Source organism: Lactuca virosa, chromosome 4 (genome assembly GCF_052849685.1).
Source record: "Lactuca virosa cultivar CGN04683 chromosome 4, Lactuca_virosa_CGN04683_v6, whole genome shotgun sequence".
Lineage (NCBI taxonomy): Eukaryota > Viridiplantae > Streptophyta > Magnoliopsida > Asterales > Asteraceae > Lactuca > Lactuca virosa.
In genome coordinates this window covers 399,780,243-399,788,072 of record NC_136429.1, presented here as the reverse complement: position 1 = coordinate 399,788,072, position 7,830 = coordinate 399,780,243, and positions in this window count along the sequence as shown.

The following is a 7,830-nucleotide window of genomic DNA, read 5'->3' as shown; positions in this document are numbered from 1 at the left end:
ACCAGCCACCGTGGGAGATGGTTGTGGGTGTGTATACGGGTGTTTTTGAGTGTAATTGTTTTTTTTTCAGTATTTATGAGGTTGTATGTGTATTTGTCTGGCCGGAAAACCCACCACCACCGCGAGGTGGTGGCTGCCGCCGTGAGCCGCCGCCGACCACCACTGCCCGAGGTGGCAGTGGGTGTTGCCCGGCCTAGTGGAACCCTAATCGGCCTAAAAGCTTAATCTTAGGTTTAGTTGGATGGTGATTGGGTTGGAAACCCTAATTAGGGTTTAGAAAACCCTAATTAGGGTTTAGAAAACCCTAATTTTAGGAAATGTTGGTTTGGACCTATCGGGACCCGCGTTTGGACCAGTGGACTGAAGTTATGACTTATATCGATTCCATTGTATGATGGCTTAGTGGAATAATAGACTTAATGGGTTAAGTCCTTAATGGGTTAAGTGAGAACACTTAACCCTAATCATCATTTCATGTGAAAACCCTAATTGCATTGGGTTTTGAGTTGGGCTTTTTCTGTTGGGCGTAGATGTTTGGACTATTGTTGGGCCATTCAAGAACAAATATATGTACTAGAATATTTGGATTGGGCTTTAGGATAAGGCCCATTGGACAGGCTTGGGCCTAATTTGGAAAATTGGGCCATCGATGGGCAATATTTGGGCCTTGATGATTATGAGATATTGGACCATTAGGATGCCAAGTATTGGACCAAGAATAAATGGTTGGGCCTTAAGGTAAGACCATGTGAGGAGTTTGCGCCCAATTTGGAAGATTGGTCCATAGTTGGGCCTTGGTTGATTATTTGACTTTTGGGCCTTTGGATTGGGCCTTGGGCTTGAATCAAGCTAAGTTAGGGGTAAAGTAGTCTTTTACCCCAAGCATGGACTTATGGATGTGTGATGGGGCCCAATTATTAATTGGGTGTTATTTTGATGTTGACAGATTCGGGAATCTGTCAGCCAGCAGCCACAGCTTTATCCGTGGGACTTCAGCAGTGTGAGGTGAGTCTCCTCACTGTTTATATGGGTCTAAGGCACCAATGCCGACCCATTTAGTTTATGTATGATAGGAAGACCCGGGGGTTAGCCCTAGGCATTATGCATGAAAGACCAGGAGGCGGCTCCTGGCACACAGTATGTTATTATGTATGGTAGGAAGACCCGGGGGTTAGCCCTAGGCAATATGTATGAAAGACCAGAAGGTGGCTCCTGGCACACTTTATGCTATTATATATGAAAGACCAGGAGGTGGCTCCTGGCACACTATATGCTGATTAGCTAAGTAGAGTAGTATGTATGCTAGTTGTCTTTGTGATGCTTCCATGGAAGACCAAAAGGTGGCTCTTGGCACTTGTCTGTGAGACTGAGGGGGTGGCCCCCGGCTTGGCAAGAAAGACTACGTGGCGGCCCGTGGCATAATGACAAGACTATGTTTGACACATAGCATCTTTACTGATTATGATATATGTATGGCTCATGGTTATGTATGACAGTATGCGAGTATGTGCTTATATGCTAGACAGTATCCGGTTGAAAGAGACCGAAGGGGTAGGCCAGCACCCAGATATGCTAGGCAGTATGATGATATGTATGGTATGTGGTATTTGGGGAACTCACTATGCTTCGTGCTTACGGTTTTTATTTTTGGTTTTCAGGTACTTCGTTTTCAAAGGAAAAGAGTCGGCTCGATCGCAGCACATCACACTATGTTTTTCGCACATGAGATCTTTGGTATTAAACTCTGATATTGGTTTATGATAACATGTTTTGATTATTGGCATTTTGGTTTTGTGATGTGATGTTTTATGGATGTTTTTATACTATTGGTTTTATGAATTATTAAACTGAAAATGAAATTTTTGGTCTTTAATTTTGGGATGTTACATATATATCATCGCCTGCCGCTTTCCTTCTTCTTTGTTGCACGACGCTTTCTCAACCGCTTCCTATATCGGTGCAATGTTAGAAGCAACTATTCCTGTCCACAAATCCTTTCTTCGTCTCTTCACTCTGTTTCTTCTATGTTTTACCTGGGTTTGTTTCCTCCAACGATCCACTTCCTCAAATATATATTTCTTCTACAATATCCTTATTCCTCATTCAGACGAACCCTTTCATATCTCTACACTGTTGTTGACCTTGATTGGCCATAGTGTCATCTTTGGCGTCTGCCATGAACGTGTCCCCGTCTTTGCTTCGCTTTTCTTATTCTTGATGTAAGCCTTTCTTGGTAAATACTATTTGTATCTAAAGAGTTTGCATTCAAGGAAGATGGTCAAGAGTATACCTCCTATGTTGCCATCATCTTGAATGTTTAGGATATTGTAGTTTCTATATGATTAATTCGGGTTCTGATTGATTGTTTCTATTTCTATTTGGGTTCTATTTCCTTTATTTTATTTTATTTTATTTTTTGGATTTTTCATCCTATTGCTTAGGTCATTTTCTGATTAGGTTGAACCGGACCGTACAACAACAATTTAACCTACAATCTGTTGCCATTTCAGGTTCCAACATTTAGGTTTTATGATTTTTCTTTCAGGGAGTATGATTGAGTGGTTTCTTATATATGAAAAGTTGAAGGATTTTGATTTTAACAATTATAGGTAAGCTGTAATGAATCTCAATGGCATGTGGTATATAGTGTTGGGTTTTAGTTCAAAAATAGTTTCAAAAACTACAAAATATGGCAAACGGAAGACTTAAAATTTTGACATAACATAAACATTTTATACCCACCAAGGATCTTCTTGCAAGTTATAGAAAGATTAAACACCAACAATAGAAAGGATGAAGAAATAACAACCTTTGTTATTCTTTGGGTCCTCTTGTGAGGCTTGGAAGTTGATGAAGAATGTGGAACCTTTGAGACACCAACAATAACTCAACTTGATGTAGATGCTAGTCCAAAACTCTTAAACCCTTAAGATTTAAGTTCATAACCAATATGAACTTAAAGAGGCCGTGAAAAAGCAAGTAATCTTGAAGAAAAGAAGAACAAAAGGGAGAGAGTAACCTCCTCTAAGGAGGTTACGGTTTTAAGAGGGAAGAATGGATCAACCCATTCAAGAACGAAAGCCTCTAATTTATATTGTCTTAAAGTGAAGTATTTAACCATTAGGTCCTTCCACTTTAGAAAAACATGTCCCTAAAGCTTACATGTCTCCCATACATGCACCATGCTTCATTTCTTTTGAATAAACAAATTGGAAAGCCATCCCTCCTCTTGACTAACTCATTTTTGGCCATCATGGAGAAAAAGAGAAGAAGAATTTTATATTTTATAAACTCAAAGTTTATAAGATATAAACTTTGTCTTTTGCTAAAAGACAAAAAGCTTAACTAGTCCAAAATGTTGTACATGACTTATTAATTCATACATTATGAAATAATATGTTACTTGCGAATTGAAAAATACTATTTCCATGAAATAAATAATTTCCAATTTAATTATAAGAGTCTATTGAATATTTATTAGAATCAATTTCTAATAAATAATCAATTATATCAAGTTGTTGTTAGTGTGACCCATTAGTATCATATGTTAATTAGCAATATCATTTTAATATGATTCTTGAGCATACTAGATCGTTCAATCTCCCACTTACGCAAGATTCATATTAGACTGATATAGACAGTGGTGAACGTCTAGCAACATTTCACTGCCCCCAACAACATACGAGTTTGTGCCACTCTATCAACGCCCAATTCCCAAAAAGCTCAAAGATACAATTGGTGTATAAGGTAAGTTTATCAGTTATCCCTTTGCTACAGACATCATGTTGAACATGAGATACAGATCGTGATCAATCTCATTAGTTGTTCAACTTTTGGTAAGGCGCCTTAGATGTCTAACTCTCAACACATAAGATGAACAAATCCCATCTTGACTACAATGGGATAACATGTACCATATAATCACAATGGGATAGCATGCACAGATCTGGACCAACGAATAGAATTAATCAATGGACATGATTTGATAGTGTATGATATTACAATGGGATAGCATGTACCATATAATCACAAAATTTTTAGCAAAAGGGTATTTTGGACAATTAACTACAATTATAAAAGGAAAATTTTGGATTTTTAGGGATAATTAATTCTCCCAATTTTAAAAATCTGAATTTTTTTAATTAATTCAATTTAATTCTACCGTAATTTGTAAACATAACCGATTTTATTCTGACAGAATATTTTTTTTGTTAGAATGATGCTCTTTCAGAATTTTATTCTATTAGAATATTGATGAAGAATAACAAAATTATTGAATTCAAGGTTGAAAAATAACATTCAATCATAATATGATTGGTGTTCTTTCGTGACATAGAGTCTCTTAGCTAGATTAAGTATATTCTCGAAGTCACAAAGATTTCTATGTGATCCTTGAACCTCATTCCAACCAAACTTACCTTTCATTCCATAATGAAGTCAAAATCCAATTACAATTCATAATTATTTATATATGTTTAGAAATTAACATCTTGTGTAGCTCTTTCCATAAAGATCCTTTCTAAACTGACTGTCTCATATGCATTCTCTTAGTTCTTCTAAATTACTTTTGGAATGATCTCTTAGTCATCCAATGACTTAACCATGTATTCAATTAGTATCCTATGACATGCTTACATCATGATCAAATACCATGTCCTATGCATAATATGGCGTAAATAAGGAATTCATTTGCCAAGCAAATAAAATATAAATCATTTCATCTAGTTCAAGCCTATATACTTTTGAGGCTAACTCAAAATGGAGCCATATGACAATGCCAAGAATTCTCCAAAAGAATATTGTATCTTGATCCCTTTCAAGATATTCCCAATATATGTATAAGGACATGAAACCTTTTAACATTAATTTATCTATCCCTTATAGATTTTACATTCCAAGAATGTATCTTCTCCTTCCTAAGTCTTTCATTTTAGAAACACTTTCCGATTCAAGATGAAGACGACCTTGCTTAGTCAGAATGTGATTTCAAATGATTAAGTATGTCTCACTCATACAAGATTAGGAATTTCACTATGCTCCCACTAGTTCTTTGTAAACGCACATGTTCTATTCATTTTGATATAAAAACACACCTTGTGGTTTTACATAAAATGATGATTATAACATTTAGAAGTCTGCTTTATATCCACAAATGGATCTTAAGCTCTACACACTTTGTTAGGATAACTTAGATTAAGAAAACCTCCAGGGTAATCTATATAGATAACTTCTAGTATATGTCTATTAGAAAAAACGGTCTTTCTTGAAATCTATTTACTACAAGTCTTGCTTTAAATGTGTATGGTTATCCATATAATTTATTCTTCCTAGAGGAATTGTTTACTCCTTCTAGCCTTGATATAGGGAGAAATTTTAATCAAGCACATACTTGATTCTCATACATGGATTACATCTCATGTTCATGACTCTAAGTCATTTATCAGATTTGATATCTGACATAGTATCTTGTATTTGATGGATTTTTCCAGAAACCATCAATAAAATCTCATCAATGACAGATTCCACATTTGTCAAGTCATAGATGATTTTTACCATTAATGCGAACAATTTGTGTTTGTGAATAGCTATTATTCAAGTTTAATAATCCTTGTTAAGACTAGTGCCAACTATTACTACATAAGGTTATGGTTCTTGAGTTGCTTCAAGTTCCATGGACCTCCTACTTGCTTTGTCATTAAAATCTTGCTTTCTACTAATTAGATTTCACAAGAATAAGAGGACTTATTCTTGGCAGGTTTGCATATAATAATCTAAGCCACATTTAGAGTATTATACAAATATGAATTTATTAGATTTTGGGTTTAGAAGCTTTAGTCCAACATCGGCTTCAAATCTATAAACATTAAGCAAGATGAGGGTGGAACCTTTAACCAAGATTTCACAATTATGCTTCACCATGTAAAATATAATTAAAACTACTATAGTTATTAATAAAGTTGACTTGGTATCTTGTGCTTAATCTCATTCATTCATTAGAAAGGAATTCATACACCAAAGTGTATAGTTCCTTAATTATTTTCTCTACACTATAGTGAAAATATCATTAGGAATCTTATTTCATATAAATAAGGTTCACATATGTCAAATAAACTACATTATTTTCCTTCAAAGATCCCTTTCTTGAAGTCGGAATATGTAAATGACATTTGTATAATAAAGATAACAATGTCAAAGATGACTTTGATTTAATACAAGTTTAAGTCAAAAGTGTTTGCATATAGAACTTAATTTTATTTATGAAATGTTGATATTTACTTCACAACTCTATTAAGAGATCTAGTCTCATAAATAGAAGTTAATCATTTTAGAATATGAGTATTATCGTTATGAAAAACGATTAAGTAAATGATCAAACGTTTGAATAAAATAACCAAGACATAAATTTAGAAATGCTAAATTAAAACATACATTGTTCCAAAACAAATATTATTTTACATTACAAGTAATTTATGTTCTAAGCATAAATAATAAACTAAACTCCGAGAGTGTAGTTCTAACTTGGTTGTGCTCAACTTGGTTACTCTTCAGTATATATCGGCAAACCATTTACAAATATTAGATTAACATTTAAGTACCAAGTACCTAAGTGTTATATTAAAAGTATGAGTTCTATCTAGTAGATACAAGAAGTACTAGTCTCTTCCAGACTTTCTTTCCAAATAAGAGGAGTAAGTCCTCTTCCAGTGTCCAGTCTCTTAACAAAAGAAACAAGATCCATCTATCTGGACTTTAGTAGATTTCTTGGGCTTAAAGGTGTTCAGTCCATAAAACATGGGTGTAACATCCTGTTCCGGATTGTTTTGTGATTTAAGGCACGTGGACCTTAAGCCGATTATGATAACATTTTGAGGCTTTGAAGGAGAAAGGTTTAGTCCCTTTTGGGATGTGGTTAAGGTAGGTTGTGTGATAAAAGAGTTTGGTTTGTGATTTAGAGCCCAAATGTATTGTTAATGGCGTTGGTTCGGGATTTTCATGAATTTTTGATCTGGGTTTGAGTGGGCTTCAGGAGGAATAAAGTTTATAGAAGTGTAGGGCTTCTCGTTACCTTTTCGTGGATATACGGATCGTCAGAAACGGATTTATAACGAATAAGCTATGGCCATCGGAAGTTTCGTGGTTTCAAGCTTAGTTGAGTATGCGGGCCGTACACAAAGCGTACGTTGGGCGTACTATAGAAGAAGGCAGTATGTTGGGCGTACTTTGGAGTACGTTGGGCGTACTTTGGAGTACGTTGGGCGTACTGACCAGGATGGTCGCGAATGTTCTTCGGAGTACGCTGGGCGTACCATATGTACGCTGGGGGTACGCCAATAGACCTGGACCCTATTTTAGGGTCTTGGACCCTATTTAAGCTCCTTATCTCATAACCTAACCCTAATATCTTCAGCCTCCATCTCTCTAAACCCTAGAAATCGACCCTAAGCCTCCATTTGAGTGATTCTTGAGGTTTTTGTGATTTAGTGAAGTTTTGGTGCTTATTGTGGAAGAAGGAGTTTCTTGAGGAAGCATTGCTTGGCTTGGAGCTTGTGGATCCAAGCCCTAATCATATTGATCTAGCTCCAGAAAGCATAAAGTTTGAACTTTGGTGGCTTTCTCATGTGGATCTAGTGGGGTGATGACTTGTTATGTTTGTCCATTAAAGAAGAAGGAGCCTTGAAATAGAATAGCTTGAGCATCTAGCTTTTGGATCTGAGTTATACACTTGTTGGTGCATCTTCCAGAGGTATCAAGTTCGAAACTTGCTCATTGTTGTGCTAGTTCTTGTTTTGAGTCCTTTTTAGGATCTTATGTCCCAAGCTTGGAACTTTA